The sequence below is a fragment of the Hirundo rustica genome, chromosome 12 (assembly GCF_015227805.2).
Source record: "Hirundo rustica isolate bHirRus1 chromosome 12, bHirRus1.pri.v3, whole genome shotgun sequence".
NCBI lineage: Eukaryota > Metazoa > Chordata > Aves > Passeriformes > Hirundinidae > Hirundo > Hirundo rustica.
In genome coordinates, this window is record NC_053461.1 from 14,464,170 (window position 1) to 14,484,594 (window position 20,425).

The following is a 20,425-nucleotide window of genomic DNA, read 5'->3' on the forward strand; positions in this document are numbered from 1 at the left end:
TGGCACTGTGCTGCTCATTATCCACCACCTGCCATGTACAGGTGACCTGAAAACCTGACCCACAGCCCGGTGAGCCCCCTTTGGGTTTCTCCGTGCTCCAAATCAAGCCTCGAGAGAGCAACTAGAATGAATGAGCTCAAATCAAAATGAATTTTTGGGAGTGTATTTATGATCAGTTTTGCACGCTGCCCTTTGCTCCCTGCAAGACCCCTGGTGCTCAGGTGTAATGCAGCTGAAGAAAGTTCTAGGTAGGAGAGGATTGCAGGTTAATAGACATGCACAAAAGAACTGCTTAAAGGGAAAAAAAAATAAAAAAAAAAAAGGCTGAGAAATAAAAACTGTTCAGTAGCATCACCACCCACAGAGAATAAATTTCACAGGTAGGATAGTGCAGATACAGCTGTTATGAAAACATGAATCTTCAACTCCTTCACATCATTATATTTTCCCTTCCTTGTAAAGTTTGTGGGAAAAGTAGAATATGCTAATACAGCCCTCTGATTTGCCTCCCTTGTAGTTTTGTGTGAGCAAAGTAACACATTCTGTTTGGACTTCATAATTCATATGTAATTATTTTTAGTTATGTTCTCTTCAACCCTCAATGGGCAGCTAAAGAATTTAAGAAAATGTATGGTCTCCTTGAATTACCTACTGTAGTTTCTCACCTGCATTAGCTTCAGCTTAGCTGGCAGCTACATTCTAAAAAAGCCATTATTATAACTTATCTCAGTGCAGGTTTCCCTCCATGATCCGCTGCCCCAGTGTTGCTCAACATCTCATCCCATTCAAGTCTGTAGTATCTGAAGGCTGGAGTATTTGGGTTCCTCCACCTGCAAGAGTCAAGGGCTAAATATGTATTTATTGGTCCACAACAGCTGCCATCCTGTGATGAGATAGTTAGGCACATGCAAGGAGGGTATTCCCATGGGACCTGGGGCGGGCAATTTGAATTAGGCTGGAAAAGCAAAGGTTGGGATGGGGTCTGGTGCTTCTGCACAGCAGTGGCACTGTGCACAAACACTCCTTTGCCCAAAAAAAGTGCCAAAAGCAGGCACAAGGAAAAGGAGAACAGCTCCCTTCACTCCGTCCTGCCTCCACTGCACCTTCACAAGCAGTGGGAAGCAGTGGCTGCCCAGCTTCACCCTCGCACCTGCAAATCCTTCCATGGCCTCATTTCCTCCCTCCTCCACATCCTCTCACAGAAATGGCTTTATTTGTTAAACAGAAAGACTGACTTCTTTTGGCAAAGTATTTTAAGATGGTCTGTGTCCGTATATGAAAATGGGGGACTTACTTTCCTAAAGAATCTGCATTTTCTAAAGGTTAGAGGAAACTACTTTTAAAGGAAATTCATAAGTATTTTTGATTTTTTTTTTTTTTTTTTCTTGCATTTACAGTCTCTCACTTGCAGGTAAGTCTCATCAACGTTCCTTCATGGGACATTCAACACGTGCATTCATTTTCTGCTTAAAATAAGGAAAATATCCAAACCCCATAGACATTAATAGAAAATAAAGCTTTTTGTCCTGATGCTGCAAGAAGCTTTCACAGCAGTGAAATGCTGACTTAAAAAACATTAATATGGAAAAAAAGTCATTTGAATGCATCACAGTGAAATACACTATGTCAATACCACCTTAACACAACACATTAAAAACTCTGAAGTAACACCTGTCTGCGAAATGCTTGATCCTTATGAAATTGTTCCTTGAGAAAATGGTCCCATAGAGCTTTTTAACTCTACTTAATCAGTACAAAACAAATCAAAGAAGATGACTCTCATTTCCTTTCCTAAATGAAAAATGTCCATTTCATGAGGGAAAGGTCAGCTGTTAGGCAGGGTGCTGGTGCACTTTAGAGAACCTGAAATCTGCACCTGGACTTCCTCACATCCTAAATATTTCCCTCCTTCAGTTTGGCTGAGAATTGCTGTTTAAAACTACTTTTTTCTTCCTGGTCCCCTCATTACTCTGACGGTTGTGTCTTTCTCAGAATTTACTCTTTGTGAAACATTTTCTGGATAAAATACAATAAATTCTGGTTTATGTCCTAATTCCAGCTAGACAGATATAGAAGTGTTAAATAGCTACTGTGACATGGCTAATAAATAGCTGTCTAACCACATTATAAATAACCTCAAATTCAGCCCAATAAATATTGCAATAAATTTGTGTTTGCCAGTACATCTGCAGAAATATCAGCAATAAGATAGACTAGAAAGGCTAACCATACTCAAGAGCTTTGACTTTGGAGAAAAGCCATGTGCAATATTTCATTCTTCTTAGAGGGGGGAAAAAAACAACCAAAAAAGAGAAAAAAAAAAAGGAAAAAAAAAAGAAAAAAAAAAGAAAAATTGTTTAGCAAATAATATAGTGTTGGGAAAGGAAGAGATTGTTCAACAACCTGCAATTTATCTAGATGACAAAAAATGAGACATGCAAAGTAGGGCATGTTTAGCTGAACATCGGTGGCAGTTGCACAACATTTTCATGCATTAAAAAGCAATAAATTTCCAGTTATTAATTAACTCCTATTGCCAATACCATTACCAGCAGCTGGAAACATCTACTGAACAACACACACAGGGCTTTTTCTTCCAGACTGCAATCCTGTTCCGACTGCCAAAAATTTTGAAAAATATTCCAAGTATTTGGCTGACTCTTCAGTAGCCTCATCAATATCCCCCTCATCAGCATTTCTTCCCCTACCACCCACATTTTGCCCTCCTCTGGATGCCAGAAGCCAGGAGCATCTCAGCTGGAAGAGGCTGGTGGAAGGAGAGGTCTGTCCCCACCTCCCACGCCCGATGCACGTGTGTGCACCACCAAGCCCTGCCTAGAGCTGCTGACACCCTGTGCCACCAGATCAGGGGTCGGGCTCCTCATCTGTGCTCTGCCTCCTAGGAAAATATTCTGCATTTCCACTGCTCAGACTTGGACATCTTTAAGGTTCCTTCCTGGCTTTGCTTTCTCATTAACCAAAAAACCACTCACTCGTGTGAGCGCTGATGACAATACCTGCCACGGTTCTGTGTTTATTCCGGTCTATTTAGTTTAGGCTGTTTAGGTTTTATTTCTATTTATAAGCTCAGAAAAAAAAAAAATCCATTCAGAGCAAGCTTTTAATACCACTGTTCATTTTTCATTCCCTATTTATATCCTTCTGGAGTTCTGTGATCAGAAGATAGTACTACCAGCTTCCCCTGGTGTAAGTGTGCTCATAGGAAAATAAAGGCAAGTTACACAATAGCTCTGCCATTTCACAAAGGATAGGCATAAACATCTGCATAATGTAATATTTTCCACAGGGTCAGACTAATGGGTCATGTACTCTGCATTAGTTTCTAAGGGCTCAGTTGTGGAAGCGCACAAATTATGAGAAATAGGGAATATTTCTTCTGTATTCAACTTCAGTTATCCGTGGTGGCACCCCAGGGAGGTGGTGCCAGCCCCAAGCCTGGCAGAGTTCAGGAGGAGTTTGGACAATTCTTTCAGGCACCCTGAGAGCACTCTGATGTGTCCCTTGGGGTGTCCTGTGCAGGGCTAAAAGCTGGACTCGATGATCCTTGTGCATTCCTTCCACATCAGCGTATTCTGTGATGTGCATTGAAGGTATGAAAGGTTGTCCTAAATTTTGGGCAAAGCACTGCAGATGTGAAAACAACAATTTTTTGGGAGCCTATTAGCCACATGAGAAACTCATCATACCTGCCTACACCCAAAGTGTGGTTAGCTTGTCTTCTGCTCCTTGGGACACCACTGCACAGAAGGCTTGGAGTTCCTTCATCAGCTGCATTGACTGGCAAGGATTTCCCAGGAGCTGGTGCACCTGCAGTGGGAGAGACCAAAGCTGTTTGCTCTCACAGATGATCACTCTTTCCATTCCATCCATGGTCATCCTTAGACTGCCCCACTCTTTCCCCACACAACACCCCACAGGGGTCTGCATCTCCCACCTCCGTGGATGTCTCAGCATGGAAGGAACAGTCTTGGACCTCCCCAGATTCTGTTTGGTGCCATCAAAACCCACCCCAGCTTCTGCGGTTCTGGCTGCTTTCCTGCCTGAGGAGAAACATGCCAAATGCAGAGGTGCTGAACACATAGGGTGGTTTTCTCCAGATGGGATCTAAGCTCCTAATTTTGTAAATAAATAAATACAGCATAGGCCATATTGCCACCGTGTCCTGTTCTATTCACATCTCAAAGAGGGACAGAATGGCTCTCAGCAGAGCACAGGACCGGCACGTTGAAGTGGAGACAGAAGGCCCATTTTCCCTCAACTGCTTTAAATCACAGCCTCATTACAGGTGGAGGGAACTATGAGCCTCAATTAATAGGTTAAGGGCTCGACATATCTAATTATAAACCCATTTACCCCTAGCCTAAACATCCTAATCTTAGCCCCAACATACACAAGTCTGCCTGGCGCGACACAAAGCAGCGATAGCCCATGCAGGCACTTGCCAGCCTCAAAGAGTCCGTGTTGTTCTTTCAGTTATCACAGTTTATTTTTTGGACTTTGAGGCTCCAGAGGCTGCAGAGAAGCAAGGCTCCATGAAGAATACAGTGATTTGTGACTTCAAGGATGAGTGGAACCTTTTCAATGATACCACTGTCTCGTCTGTCTCCACATGATGTACCGCAAAGGTTAATTTGTTTTGAAATCCCCATTTTTAATTTGCATTACTGATCAACCTAGCAATTATAAATGTTAATCTATTCTTCAGTGGCCTTAAATTCAGAGATAGAGACTGTTAAACTAAATAAAAATTCCATCCCTTGCTCTGATTTATTAAAACTGGAGTGATATGGGGAACCCACTGAATCAGAGCACTGATAGGAGCATGCCTTCAAAGCACATCCTTAATTAATTTTAAAGAAGGATGGACCAATTCATATCACTTTGATTTAAATCAGTTTTGTTAATTGTGACTTAAATCACAATTTAAATAATTTAATTTGCATTGCTGTTGTGCTTTCTAGCAGCTCTTCATGACAAAGGGTTATTCTCAGAGACTGACAAATAATAAAAATGCTTAATTGCAAAGAAGGGTAGCTCTGACCTGGTATTTAGTATTTGTTTTTGTTAACCTAGAGAATACACGAATATCACTTGTCACTTTATATCTAAGCATTTATTTTGGGGGTTGATTTTTATGTTTGATTTATGAGAAAACAGGACATGGCGTTTTTAGTCACCTGATTCACTCTTTAATGTGTTCTTTGTGTCATGCTGCTTCTGAACAAAAATATCCAGAAGAACATAATCATTTAAGTGGAACTACATTGTGTCCTGCATATTTTAGGAAATATTATCAAAATACTCCTTGCATTTCAAGGCAGCTGCTATACTGAAGACCACAAATATCAACAGCAATAAATCAGCTGAGCTATTTTTTCCTTGTCTCCCTGTTCTTCAAGATTAGACCTGGCTGACCTCAGATCTTCCCTCCTCCCCACCCCTTTACTCATAAAATGGGAAAGGATAAGCAAATTTTCCTGTTCTTTCAACTACCATTTTTTTTTCCCCAACTTGGAATACTCTAGTTATTAAGTAATGTAAAGCAGATAAAACAAAAAGAAGAAAATGTTATTTTTGCACCTGCAAAAAGAGGCTGCAGCTGTCAAAACTAGTTTATTACTCAAGAAACTCCAATTCCAGGTGTCTAGTTAGTAATTTCTCCCCTTTAGTGATTTGACATTCTTCATAATTTTGGCAATGAATATATACTCAGTTGTTATTTTTATGAAAGAGGTTATTAATAAGAAAATAAAATTTTATTTTGGGTGTTTATAAGAAATTTAAGCTGTCATCATTTCAGAATGCATGACTTCAAGTTGTATTTTCAGAAGACAAAAATATTAATTAAAAAATTCAAAGATGAATGAATGTGTGTTGTAAAAACACACGTGGATTTCTTGGCACTAAGGAACCACAGAAAAAAGGACAAAAATGGACAAGGTGAATGGACTAATTGCCATCTATTTTTAAAGGAAATATAACAAAAACACAGTAGATTTTTATTTTCTAGAGGATTTTTCTCCTGCCCTCAATTCACAAAGTATGATTTTTAACATTCGCAGCTGGATTGAAATTCTTCCCTTCCCCACAAGGAAAACGCTGGGCAATGAACTCTCCCCACACCATAATCCTCACACAACATGGCAGAAAAGGCACAGCTCTAAAATCAAAGTGTCCTTTCCTAATCCAAATACTTATTCTCAGTTTTATCTAAACCTCTACCTGATCAGAAATTAGTTAACTAAGTTCATATGGCTGATGGGTAAGAGAGCTTTCCCACTCAATTACTTCATGCAAGTTTAGAGCACAGTGTCTTGGGAAAATGACTTGTTTCAGTGGACTCACTCTAAAGGTTGGACACTATTATTTTGGAATTATTTTCCAACCTTAATGATTCTCTGAATCCCATCCCCATGAGCAGCAGCAGGGCATCAACACTGACTGCTCAGGCTGGCAGGAGGGCAGGGCTGGGGTCTACACAATTCCACCTCTGGGCAAATGCCCACTGGAGCTGGGTAATTATTTCCCCCCAGGCTATTCTTGCTATTTGGAATTAGGAAATAATGTTCTGTGGCCCAAAAATCTGTGGTGTAAGAGAGATCACATAAGAGAGGTCCAGACTGCAGTCTGCAGTGGGGGTTTACATTAAGTCTTACATACCTTGGTCAGCCCCCAGAACATGGAGCCTTATATTCATTTTCAATCAGTTCTCTGAAATATGAGACATTTGTTTTAATTTCTGCATGAGGTGCTGAAGACACCACCAGGTATTTAGTTACTGGTGTTAACCAATACCAGGAAGAATTCTGTGTTGGTGCTTAGGTCCTAGAAAAAAATTAATTCCCCAGTATGGTAAGAATTTGAAACTAAATTAAACAAGCAAGCTAGTTGGCTTTTCACCAGTTCTGAGTGTGCAGCACAGGAATATGCTCACCCAAAAGGTGTGGGAGCACTGGGAATAGGCAGGCACTCACCTGGGAGGAAGCAGGAAAAACACCCAGGTGACTTTTCCATAAGGCCTTGCAGAAGTATTTCCAAGTCAAATTGAAACCTGAGTGAAAAATAAAATTCAAATGAAAATTTGATAAGTAAACAAAAATTTTACAAAAGCGTGAAAGCATTTCTGCAGAATAAGATTTTTTTTGCTTACTCTAAACTTCAGAGCAGACTCAGACTAAAAAGAGGTGCCAAAAGCAGTAAGTGAAGTGCTGTCACTGTGCTGCAGTTAAGGACATACACCCACGAGTTCCCCTTAGCAACATCTCCTTTTCTGCTGAAAACCACCATAGTTCACAATTCCTCTGTCAACGTGCAGAACAGAAAATAGGGATCAGTAAAAACCTCAGTCCTATATTTGGAGAACTGCACTGTACCAATCCAAGACCAATTAAATACTTTAAAACCTCAGTGGGTACCTGCAAGAGTTACATCTGCTAAGCCCATCAAGTTCACAAAACTTGCACAGGAGAATCACTGAGGAATTTTGCGAGGGGAGGCTCAACAAACAGATGTCATTTTTATGCTTTGGAACACATAGGAAATTCCAGCAATCATCGAATGAAGTCTGAAGGTCTTGCTGAAAGACGTGCATTAAGCAAATATAAACCATTAAGTAAATAGAAAAAGTAGTGCCTTGGAAGAAATAAACAAATGATATATGGCATCAGACTAAACAACCTAGTGCAAGGCCATGATAGACCAGCAATCTCTGGAATCACTAGGAAGTAATCATAAAGAAACACTTGAAATAATAAATAAAATAGAAGAAATAGTTCTTTTCCCCTACCACTCACGTCTGAGGCAGTACAGAGCAGCCTTGAGCTGGGCATATAATTTTCCTTTAATCCCTTCATGCTGACAGTGAAAGATGCTGTACTGTGTCCACTGTTCTGGTCATCAAGAAATTGCCTCTGTACAAGGATTCCTCACTTGCACAAAGCTGAGGAAATTAGGCTGCTCCTCCCAGACAGCCCTGGATAAGACAGACAGGGGTGTCTGAGGAAGCACCACACTCCTGCTCCTGACAGTGAGGTGATCCCCGATTTTGGACCAAGCCTGGCACGCACCAGAACAGCCAATGCTCAAATGACACTGAATATGATACATTCCACCCTAACCTGATCCGAATTTCGGGTTGGCTTTCCTGACACCAGCAGCTCATCAAGATGTCTGTGCTAGCTAAATATTTCACCTCCTGTGTGAGGAAGGAAAACTAAACAAGCAAAACTAGCTGACATCAGGAAAATTGAGAAGCTGTAACTCATACAGAATTGGCCCAGAAATAATCAGATTCCTCACTCCTTTATTTGTTCCTGGACCAGGTCCATTCTGTCCAGATAAACTCCTCCTCAGTGCACTGCACAGCTCTGGTGTAATGAAGTGATGGGTCATGCTGGTGCTATCGCATCCAGGATTTATGAGGAGACATTATCGCCTCAAACGGGGAATTGGAGGGGCCAGAGAGATTGTGGCTCTGCAAACAAGTCTTTAAGGCTTTAGGTGGGTGGGATGCAATCAGTCAAATTAAGGTGCTGTGCATGGATGTATCTCCAATGACCTCTGAGAGAATTCCAGCATACATTGGTACAGGATCTGTTGGTTAGGAATTCATTAACCATGCAGGCACACCTCCTACAGGTAATTCAGGTTATTTCCTCTCCTTTTATGAGAATAAAATGTCCAGTGCTGATACCAAAGCTGCCTTCCCTGCTGATCCCCTTTTGTCTCTGTTTGGCATGTTACTTGCATTCTCCACTCCGCAGCAGCTGTGCATAGCTGGTCAAACACTCCAAGTTGTTTGTCAAAGTTTTCCTAAGGCTTTTCATCTCCCTATTTTCCCATGAGGTGCCCAAACACAAGTCATCTCTGTTGGCATTTGGAGCACGTTAATTCTGAGCACAGCATCAGAATCAGGTAATCAGTTTGCTGGAGGTTCAAGTGGAGCATTTTCCCCTAACAAGGGCAACAAAAAGGTGGAAAAGGTATTTCTGAATGAGAACATTTTTATTCAGGTAATGTATTTCCTAGAGGCACACCTTTAACACCGGCTCATGGGCGATTCTTTCACTAGATGCAATCTGAAAAGCCACTGGAGGTGGAGGAAAGCTAATCAAAGCAGAATGTCTGATTTATCACTTCTGAAACACAAGGTGGGGGAACAACAAACCGCAGCCTCAAGGCTTTGGGCTTTGAAACATGCACCACCCTGGATCCATGAGGACAGAAAGAGGAATCCTCCAACTAACATCACTCACACTTATCCTCAGACTGTGGGAGATGTTACTGCGAGGGAACAAGGGGCAAACAGAGGCCCTGAAGAGCAAGGCAGGAATGCAGGGGCTCTGGAGCACTGAACTGGCAGCATGACACAGGAAAAGGGGCTTGGGGGTCTGACCACACACAGCTTTTGTCACACACAGTGAAGAGGGAAATGGATCGTATCTGCCACGTCTTGTAGCCCTGATCTGTAGCCAGCTAATTAGTAACAGGAGTTTTATGTAAGGATGAACCCCGTGGAATCTTTTAACATGAATATCTCTCAAATAATTTATTTGATTTTGAGCTATCTCCTAGGAAACAGTCTATTCGTGTCAGCATTAAGGAGTAGGATGCCATGCATAGTTAGGAATGCCTGTTAGCCTCCACCCTTGAAATGCTCATCCCTACAAGACAGGAGGAGAGAGGGCTGAATGGGACCCATCTCAAGGAACCATCAGTGGGATCCTGGCTCCTATTTGTGCTTCAGGAGTTCTCACACCAAATTTATGCCCAAATTCTGTCATGTAGTGTCAGGCCAAGTGGATGCACAGGTAGCTGAGTGAGGTCAGGAATTAATTTGACACATTATGGCTCCAAATTCCACAATGATTTGTGGATGTGAAAAACTTTCCTACCCTAATCAACAGGAATATTCATGTGCATGAAATTGGATGGGTAAGATCAGGATTAGTCTCCAAAATGATATAAAGGCTGTTATTTATCCTGGCTATCTGAGAGGAAAAAAAAAAGAGGAAAGATTTGAATCATAGCTATTTGATGGGTAACATTGCAGTAGACAGGTTAGTCCTTGTAATCTGCTGGCACCATCAGCAGAGGACTAAATCAAATATGTTTTTACTCATCTTATGTATCTATTAATGCAATCCACTGCCATGGTTATTCAATATTTATGTTTGTGTGAATTACTGCATATTTCATACCCTTTTGGAAACTAGGATAGTTGAAATAGTACAGGATTGCTGTTTATCTGACAGAGCTTTCATCTTTTGCTTATCATGGTTTCACCTGAACTGTTGTTCTAAAAACTAAATAAATGAGGTTTTGGTGAGATAAAAAAAATCCAATATTAGACCCTGATACCATTGGTCATGGTGTCATGATTCACCTGACATTCTTTATAAATAATAAGTGCGTGAAGATCTGTTTTTTTGACTGACTGTATTAGTTTGGAGAAATAGCACTCACCACACTGAGTAACATTTAACGCTGCTCATTCTGTAGTCAAAGCAGTCAAATTCCACTCTTTAGAAAGTAAAGGTAACCACTTGCAGAAGTCAGGAAAGACTTTCTTCTCTACTTATAGGAATAAACATAGTCTGTGGCTCTTCTCAGCTTGTCATATCCATCACAGCACTCTCAATTTGGTACAAAGAATTTCAGAGGAAAATAGATCCGATTTCTCTAAATCAGAATATGCTGGCTGCTGCGCCCTAGCACTGAGATTGCAACTCAGCATCTTGTTCCACTCTGCAGTGAAGAACCATCTGAAAGTTAGACTGGAAGACAATTTTAGACTTTGAGGAAAAATCACCTGCCACCTTCTAGGTATGCACCGTTTCTAGTGTGCAGGTGAAAGAGGGTTTGCAGCTTCTGTGACTAAAAAGCCTTGTCCCTCATCCTTGCTCCCAAAGGAATCTTGTCATATATATGTAAAGTCTGGTCCTGGGTCCAGGAAGACAAGAGAGACATCAAGAAGGTCCAGGAAGACATCAGCATGATTCACAATTCAGTTTTCAGAATCAGTGGATATTTTTCTCTGTTTATTCCATACAGGAGCAGTCAAATGGAGAACTTGGAATGACCTTAAAAAGCTGAAAACAGAAACAGGAGACAACTCTTGATGCTGCTGTGCCATAATCCATGCTAGCCCAAACCATTCTCCAAGGCAAGAAACAGAAAAACCCCATCAAGGAAATAGTGCCATAAAACAGAAAAACAAAGTATAAACAGAAAAATAAAACCAGACGCCAATGTGTACCCAAAGGAACTATTAAAAGCAAAATGCTTGTCAGTATAGGATGCTCCACTGCACACATCTGGTGCTCTCAGCAATACAGAACATTTCTTTAATTGCTACACCTGAGACCAAGAGCAAGAAATAAATCTAGACACTGATCTCAATGTTTTTGGAGACAGGTAGAGATGAGTAGCAGCATGAGGGTTTCATTGACGATAATCAAGCAGTTATGCATTACTGCACTGAACAGACACGCTCGGGATAGACCTATGCCTCTGTAATTTGATGTCTGTTTTTTAAATCCTTCTGGTGCCAGACATTGCAGAGATAACTGTGATAAGCCTCCCATGTGGTATATATCACGCAGTACTTTTTGCACCATCCAAGATGTCAGTACAGCAATATCCAGTGGAAAAGGCAATGGACGAGATGTCAGAGCAGCTGGACTGGCTCCAGTCTGTTGCTTCTTCTCATGGATTGTTGCGAGTCACTGAACTTTTCTGTTCCTGTTTTATTTACTCAGATTCTAAGTACTGGCTACATGTTTAGACAGCACCTTGCGTGATGGATCCTCATTCTCTCTCAGGCCCTTAGAAAAGTGTAAGTCAGTATTATTCACATTTCGTGGCTTAGACTTTTCCAGACAACAAACAGCGAAGCCTACGTGTTTATTGAGAGGAAAGGATTCAAAGACAGGCACAACACAAGAAAGAACGTAACTAACGCTTGCTCTGAGAAGCTGTTTGGTGTTTCTAAACTGGAAAATGAACTTGCTCAGCAAGTCCTCTTGCTCAGGATCTCTGTGTCCTTCACCTCTCAATAGGATGGTTCCTCACCATTTTTTTAAGCGGTGTGAGCCCAAGCAAAGGGTGGGTCAAATACTGATGTTAAAATGCTGATATCCTTATTAGAAGTAATAAGTTTTGCTCTGAATCCCAGCTGAATATCCTAAAATTGCTTTTAGTAATTTCTTTCAGAGTAACGGCAAGGATTTCCTTTCCTTGACCCAATTTGCTCTGGCTTGTCCTTTGTGAACAGTGGCGTATCATTGCCAGCTGTCATTGTTACCTATACATTTTTCAGCTGTATTTCATGTAGACGTGCTGCTCCATTTACCCAAAATAATCAGTTCTCAGCCCTGCCATTTCCCAAATCAGGAATGACATAGCTTGAACTACATTAACTACCTCAGATCATTCTCGTCCTTTGCAAAATGAAATTTTAGCCATTTGTTGCCTTACAGCACGTTTGAGGTCAGGAAAAAATATTAGGTGGGTACTCAGGTGCAAACTGAAGTATAATCACGTTCTTAGGACTGACCAATACTAAATACAGGATATACAGAGGTGTCATTAAAAGAGTCACTGGGTTTTAGCAAATCTGAGTCTGTTCAAAGAGTGCCTTTTCCACACGATTTGCCATGCCTTGACACAATTAATTTAAAAGAAGAAATAATTGAATTTAAAAGTTAAATGGATTTTTAATTTTTTTTTTTTTAGATGACAGTATATTTCCCAAATATGATGGCCCATTTCTCCAGTGAATAGCAGTGAGGAGAGGACTGTGGGAAGAGTTCAGCAATCAAAGCCACCAGTCCTACCTGTCATGATCGGACTGCAATTTCTGGTGAGTGTGGGGATCAGTTTCCTGATTTCATCTGTTTATAAAACACAAGCAGAATAGGGTATCAACCACTCCTTTCCTGAAGACCACTGGCTCATTTTATCTGCATCTGCTATGGACAATTATCGAAAGATCTTACCTCAAAATGGTCAAACTAAGATCAAGCCTGAGACTTGATGATCCCTCCTCCTTTTGATGCTCAGGGGAGTGGGACATATTTTGAATGCATGATTTGGTTTGTAAGGAATGCAATGTTTTTTAAACCAAGCTGGAATTTTGACCCAGAAAAGAAAACCAAAACACATTGATTATCTTGAAATGTGCTCTACTGCTGAATCAGAAGAGAAGAAATTAAGTCAATATTCAAATGATGAAAAAAACAAACCAAAACAAGAATATCCACAAGACTCAAAATCCGGCTATATTTGTCCTGAGAGAATTTCTTTTGATAGTGGTTACACAACAATACATTTTCATAGGTACATGAATATAGATCATACATTTACTATGCCATTAAGAGTTAAGAAGGAACATATATACACTGATGTATTTCCTTTTTTCCCCGTTATTAAGAAACTCCTGAGTCACTGGACTTCCAGACCACATTTATCTTTCTCTTTCATGAAAGATTCCCCTATACAAAGATCTGTGACTAGTTCAATGACAGGAAATTTTTTTTTTTTCCTGCTTAGAAATATCCCGAACATGAATTTCAGACTGCAAATACCTCTTCATTGTGCAACTGCCTTTTCCTCTAAATTACGTTAAACTTATTTAAGGCCCTTATTTCAATTTAATTTAAAATAGATTTCCTGAAAATGAAAAACCTTTGGGTTTTCTTTTGGCCTTCCCCTTGTTCCTACTTCCCATGTAATGATGCCATAATGATTCACTATTTGATGTTCTCTGGCTTCAGACTTATACTATAATTGCCTAATTTCTTATGAGAAAGGCAGATAAGGAAATATTTCAAGAGGCTTGTAAATAACTGACAAGGACCACAAGACTGCAGTTATTTTTAATTTATATCTGAAGAACTTTGCTGTGCTAGCTGAAATAATGTGTTTGTATGGTTTTTCTGTGCAGCCTGTATCATTTATCACTCAGTAACCAGCAAGAACTGCACATCCTGCTTTAAAACCTCAAAGTATTTTCCTAGTTACCATTACAGCAAGGTATTATATTCTTCTGGAGAACCTGTAGTGGAGTAATAAATTGCATGACTTTGACTAAAAGACTGTCCTCTTTGATCTAACTCTAACCAATCTTACCAACTAGAAGTTTCCAGTCCTGCGTGATTGCTTGACTTTCCTGTGCCAAATGAGCCAGTTTGATCTCCTCCAGATTTCAGCTTCTCAAAAATAGTTTTTTTAACAATTTTTTTTGTTGCACTGCTGCAAAATAATTAAATTAAAAAAACCTTAAACCCTGTTCTGAAAGCTGAACTTGCAATATCTTTCCATCCTGGCATTTAACTCTAAGAAGGAATATGGGTTGTCCAATATATGGAGCTCCCAGCATCATGCTGCTGCTCACGTGATGAATTTTACAGGTGGTGGTGCTTATGGTAATAAGGAAGTTAATGACAAAGGCCAGGCTGGTTCATGTTCTGTAAGAAAGAGAATGAATCCTATGTTCATCAACTGGAAAAAAAAGCAACCCACTAGAAAGGAAAGAATGGGTACAGTCCAAACAAAATAAAATTCAAGAAAGGAGAAGGAAATTATCATAGCTGGAAATATCAGTGAATATTGTCAGACGTTGTTGTGTAATGCTGCCTTGTTTAAATGGTTTGTGTTAATATTGTTAGTTACTTCCTGAACAATGGCTGAAATAAGGATTTATAAGGATATTTAAAAATAGAGTGAAAAGGTGGAGAGAGGGAAGATCAGAAATCCAGATTACCTAGAGTTTAGATGGGTGTCTACAGATCTATGCCTTGTTCTTTGGTGAAAATTTCAGGACTTGTAGAAGGATTTAAATGTAAGAAAACCCCACCAAGGCTTTAGTCACAGCAGATAGGGAATTCTTACTGGGAGGGTGGTAAGGCCCTGGCACAGATTACCCAGAAAACCCCAAAATCTGAGGGTGCTCCATCCCTGGAAGCATTCAAGACCAGCTTGAATGGGGCTTTGAGCAACCTGGTCTAGTGGAAGGTATCTCTGCCCATGGCAGGGGGTTGGAATGATATGATCCTCCAGTCCCTTCCAACCCGAACCCTTCTATGCTTCTGAGATCACAGAAGTGAGAACTTTTGGTATTTTAGGTTCTGTCCAGTCTGCCTTTACTTCTGTATCTGCAGAGCTTTGTTTTGTAAACGGTGATAACCAGGTAAAAGTGAAGGACAAGCAGGCAAGACCAATTTCTCCAGTTACCTACACTCATGCCTGTGTAGAGGTGAAATGAAATTTTGTGCATCATTTCCAGCTTTGGGACAATCCCCTTCCCCACAGAAAGGAGTGCAATCCTTTAAGTGGAGCAATGGTTAAAACCTACCCAAACACCACACAGGCAGGTTTTGTCCTGACACATGTGGTGGTGTGCTATTTATTCTCTTTCTGACTAAAATTAATTGTAGTTAAGCACTCGACATTCCTCTCTGAGAACTCTTCTGGTTTGGCAAAAGTTCAGCGAGAGTCAAAGAACCACCTCCCAAAGCTATTCTAACCTGGAGAAAAAAACCAGGATGGGCAGGCAGGTTGAAACACATGGATTAATTGGTGCTAAAGTAAATTAGTATATCTAGAGAGGAGAGTAGAATAAAAGGAGGGGGCTGTAAGCATGGATAGACCTTGAACTGCTCTAAGAAAGGATCTTAGATGCATTCCTTTGTTTCCTACTTAATCATTAATTATTGCTGGTGTTTTGCAAACATAGGCATGCCTGCACCAGGCAATGCAGAGGTGTGCTGGAGATCCCCAAGGCAGATAGATGAGGAAACCAGCACGTCTGCACAGAGCAGACCTGAGCCAGACTAACCACTTCAGGTCCCCAGGAGAGCATCACCTCATAGAGACATCTCATCTGGGTACAGCACCAGATCCACCTGCAGCACCCAGGCAGCACTTAGATCATGTCTTCCCACAGGGAAACCAAGTGTGGGATGGAGACAGAGAAAACACTGAATAGAAGAGCACAAACACAACACATTTCTTCAAAATATGGAAAATAAACATCTACCACGTTAGATTGCCTTGATGTTTCTGGGCCTGTTTTACAAAGGAATACTCTTGAAAATCAGATTCACGGTGTCTGAGATGGATTATTTTGTGCTAGTTGAGAGTCTGGCAACATCTCAAATGTTGTCTATGAGAGGAAGATCCACTGCTCCACAGACAGACCTCAGTTTTCCTCACACAAAATGTCCAGTAAAAGTGTCAGAGTGCACGGTCACAAATGGGCAGTGAGGCAGGCTTACCATCTAAAATTCTGTAGATCTCAGCAAAAGCCCAGACCAAACTAACTGCAATGGAGCTGCCTCCCAGCCTGAGAGCCTCACTGCTCACCAGGACCACCGTGACAGTCACCAGATGCAGATGTGGACAACACAGGCTCAGCAGAGCCAAGACCTGGGGTTTTTTTTGTTTAGCAGCAGTTTCCACTGCTGTCTTTGCGAGCATGGGGGAAGGAAGCTCAGACAGCATCAGGAGATTCTGCCATGCTCTCGGTAGACTGGTTCCTGTGTATCCCATGAACAGCCCCGGCTTTGGTGCCTGGAGCTGAGAGAAGGTACCAAGACGTTGTTCCCAAAGGAAGGTCCCTGAGGCTGCTCATACCTCACCCCATTCGTCAGGGACCTCCAGAGGACATGAAGTCCCTAAGAAAAAGGAACAAATCTCATAGCCTTTCCCACTTAAAAATAAATCCACTAAATGAGAGGAAGCGGGGCAGGTGGCGCATTTCCCGAGCTCAGCGACGCTGATTGCAGGGCGAGTCTGGGCTCTGATTCACTGGCCAGGTCGGGGCCATTGTCCCATACAGCCATGCACAGGAAGGAGAGCCTGGTCCCAGCACCTGGGGCCACCATCCTGGCTCAGCACCACACCCTGGCACAGCACCACATCCTGGCACCCCGAACCTCGGTGGGACTCACAGATCCCCGTGCGCAGCCAAACAACTTTCCCCTTCTTTGCTTTCCTCCCCTGATATTTGACTACCTGCTGCACTAGCAGAGCACTGAGCTGCTGCTTCCAATGGATCCCAGATACTCACAGGAATAAAAAATAAATAATTACAGCCTAAATGTTTAGTACACGCATGAGAAATCAGTGACGTTTTCCTCTTCCCTGGTTCTGGTTAAAAGGGCAAGCATCAAACCAGGAAGACAAATCACTTCCCATCCCAGATACTGTATTTAGTGATGTGCTTATCTAGAAAGCCATGCCAGGAACACTGTGAGCAGGAAAGCACTGATTGACAACTAAGCCCTTCCTCCCAATTTAAGACATTTTATGACCTCCTGGGTCTTTTCTTCGAAGAAGCCTTTCCTTTCTATCAGTCTGGCTCCCTGTTCTCTGTGGCTGATAAACGAAGATGACAATATGGATTGATGAGGCTGACTCTGCCCCCAGCCTGGCTCATCTCTCTCCTTGATGCCGCAATGAAGCCACTGTCCCACATCTGGCACCCCAGTGTGCGTCCAAGGAACAGCCTAAGCTGTCATAAATCCAGGCTTTCCCAGCAAGATCAAGAAGGAGGAGGGCTCTTGGAGGCCTCCGCTGAGACAGGGGAAGCTGTAACAAGTGTGTGAAAATTAACTGGATTCATGTTTACATTTGATATATCTACACATATGTGCAGAGGCAGCCTTGCACTGGTTTGGGTCCCATCAGATGTGAAGGCTTTGCAGCTGGGAAGTCCCTTCTTGTTTGCGTCACCCAGCCGAGCTCCGCTCCTCAGCGCACAGAGCACAGCTCCCAGCCCGGGCTGCCTCGCTTCCAGCTGGGGATGATAAACCAAACGCTTGCACCTGTGCTGTGCAGACGAGTATGGAGAGATTTTGCTGACCACTGTGAAAATAAAGCCTCTAACACATGGCTTCAATGAAAATAGGATGGGCAAAGCTCTGCCCCCACACGCTTGTGGAGCTCAGTAGGAATGAGATGTGTTCATCCTGCTGGTTTAGGATGTCACGCATTGCTTTCTAGTAGCTGCTCCAAACACGGGATGAGCACTGCTTGCTCCTGACTAATAGCATTACCCTGTGTGCCTCCTGGGAGCAGCTTATCCCTTCTGTGCCCAGCACCAGGGAAAGGCTGGCTGCAGATGCATCACTGCTCTGTCTTCAGAGGGAAAGCAGCAGCAGCGGTTTAACTCCTTTCTCCCCGCTGTCAGAAAACACAATTGCATCAGAATGAGCCCTTCACTGAAAAAGTTACATTTGTCAAATTGGCATTACATTTGTCAAATTGCCAAGTAGCTCACAAAGCGAGGCCAAGGATTGTGATTCCTCTGAGCTTTCTAGTACTCACTCTGACTGTCAATTTAACACCCCAGCAGAGCAGGGCTCCTCTCTACTGTTTCTGTCTGAGGATTGAGACTAGATTAATTAAAATGACTCCTTTAATCTTGGAGTTTATGAGTGAAAACTGAGCATAATAAAATGGAGGAATATGTTTTTTCCCCTTAATATTTTTCATAATATTTCCCAGGAAAATATCTAAATTGATGACAGCACAATATCTCTTTTAGTCCTGGCCTTACCTTCACTGTTTTCTGCAAATGAAGAAGGGGAGGGAAAGGTTCAGATTCGATAGACTTCAAAATTAAGTATGTTATCACATAGCCATATGCAGAAACAGTCACAAGTTTCATCAGTTTCCCTCTTCTGGAGGATTAATAATCTGTCATGTAAGAGTTACTGTCTTTTTACCATCTTATTAGGGAAAAGCTGCAAGCATTAAACTTATGCACTAGATGATAATTTTTTGACAGTTTGGGGTTTTTTTTCTGTTTTTAAGTAGAGTGTATTCGCCCTTCATTCAGGGGAAGAAAAATCTTTACCTGGAAATCACCTTCTGTGCAATTACCTGTCAAGACTTCAAATGAAGCAAGGCTCATTACTTTGGAGAAGATTTTCATGTGAAAATAGCTCTCCTCACAGGGGGCTGCCACCTTTGTTATGAATGGACATTCCCTCACATTCTTTTCTTTTGACTATTGCACTATTGCCAGTAATGTAGAGCGGGTCTTGCCCAAGGGAGAGGAGCTGGTGGATTCGAGGGGGTGGCTGGGCAGTGGCAGTGAGGAGTCAGGTCATTCATTACCCACCAGATCTACCCCAAAACAATAATTCACAACTCACAGAATGCAATCAAGTGCATTCCTCTCCAGGGTGATTAAAGAAATATTCAATTTGGTGCAACCGAGGTACAAAAGCTCTCTGTATCCTTCCTCTGGCAAGCACAGAAGAATGCCTTGCTTTAAATGATTTACAAAACCTCCCATATGCCAAAGATGTATCATTTACATGGAATCCAGGCAGCTTCATGCAATCACTGATTACATATAATTGTCCCAAAAGTGAAGGGCAGGGGGAATAAATCAGCTTATCAGTGCTCAAGGTTTGTTTTACTTCTCCCAAAGGAGGAGAAGCATAGGTTTACTAGGAATGCTTTTTTCTCTACTAAATGTAAAAATCTGGAATAAAGAATAAAATATAAGATAAAATTTCTTAGTTCTGTGGTTTTTTTTTTTTTTTTTTTTTTTTTTTTTTTAACTGCATCCTGTTTAAAATCTACAAATAATATAATATTCCCATTAAACAAGAAAAAGCAGAAGTGGCAATGGATGAAAAATTCAAGCAAACTGTTTATTTTCTTTTTCTTGTTTCTCCCAGGCTTCTGCTCACCCCAAATCTCTAGCAATGATATAAATCACATGCAGGTTCCTTCAGAACACTGCTAAACATCCAACAGGAGAAAATGACATTGCACATAACTTAACAGCAATTATGCCCTACCATATTAAAAATCAATTATACTTCACATCATGCAGTCTCAACTTATAGCAGATGTTTGTGGTGCTAATTTGAGTTGTCCTGGATAATTAGAGAATCTGTATCTCCATCATTATAAAAAAAATTACTTTTGCTAAGATTTGCACAGAGGTACTAACAGCATTACAGTCACGATAATTTTAATAAAAGCCAGATTGTGTCTAGCTCCAAATCTTTAATGAATTTATCCCACAATATCCATGGAAGAAAACTGAGCACCTTTATGCCCATTGCCAATCAGTGGGGAACTGAAGCTCAGCAGTACCAGGGTTTAGACACTCAGAGACATAAGCACCCTGCTTACCTCCATTTTTAACACATCGCAAAAAAAACCAACACAGTCACGTGGATAGTGACAGGGAAAAGAGATCAGACCTTTCCTGGATAGGACCTGAGCTTTCAGCACCCATGAGCTGCTGTCTATCTTAATGCACTGCAATATTTCTGACTTTATCAGGGAAGATGCAGAAGCACAAGCCTTAAATAACTTATAGAATGTGGTAGTGGGGAAAAATAAGAGAAGTGCTGGAGATTTGCCTGCAGCAGGG

General features: G+C 41.4%; 1 long non-coding RNA gene across 2 annotated transcripts in view; it reads right to left on the bottom strand.

Moving 5' to 3' along the window:
- Positions 1 to 8,348: 8,348 nt before the first annotated feature.
- LOC120758274 (uncharacterized) overlaps positions 8,349 to 20,425 on the bottom strand; it is a 52,463-nt gene continuing 40,386 nt past the window's right edge. The window contains exons 1-3 of one of the 2 annotated variants that reach the window (XR_005702826.2): positions 14,152 to 14,273; positions 12,858 to 12,914; positions 8,349 to 11,111 (exon numbers count right to left, since the gene is read on the bottom strand). This is a non-coding gene — a long non-coding RNA (uncharacterized LOC120758274). Of the gene's footprint in view, positions 11,112 to 12,857; positions 12,915 to 14,151; positions 14,274 to 20,425 lie in introns of those variants that run through there. The other variant, XR_005702825.2, reaches the window with a different exon arrangement.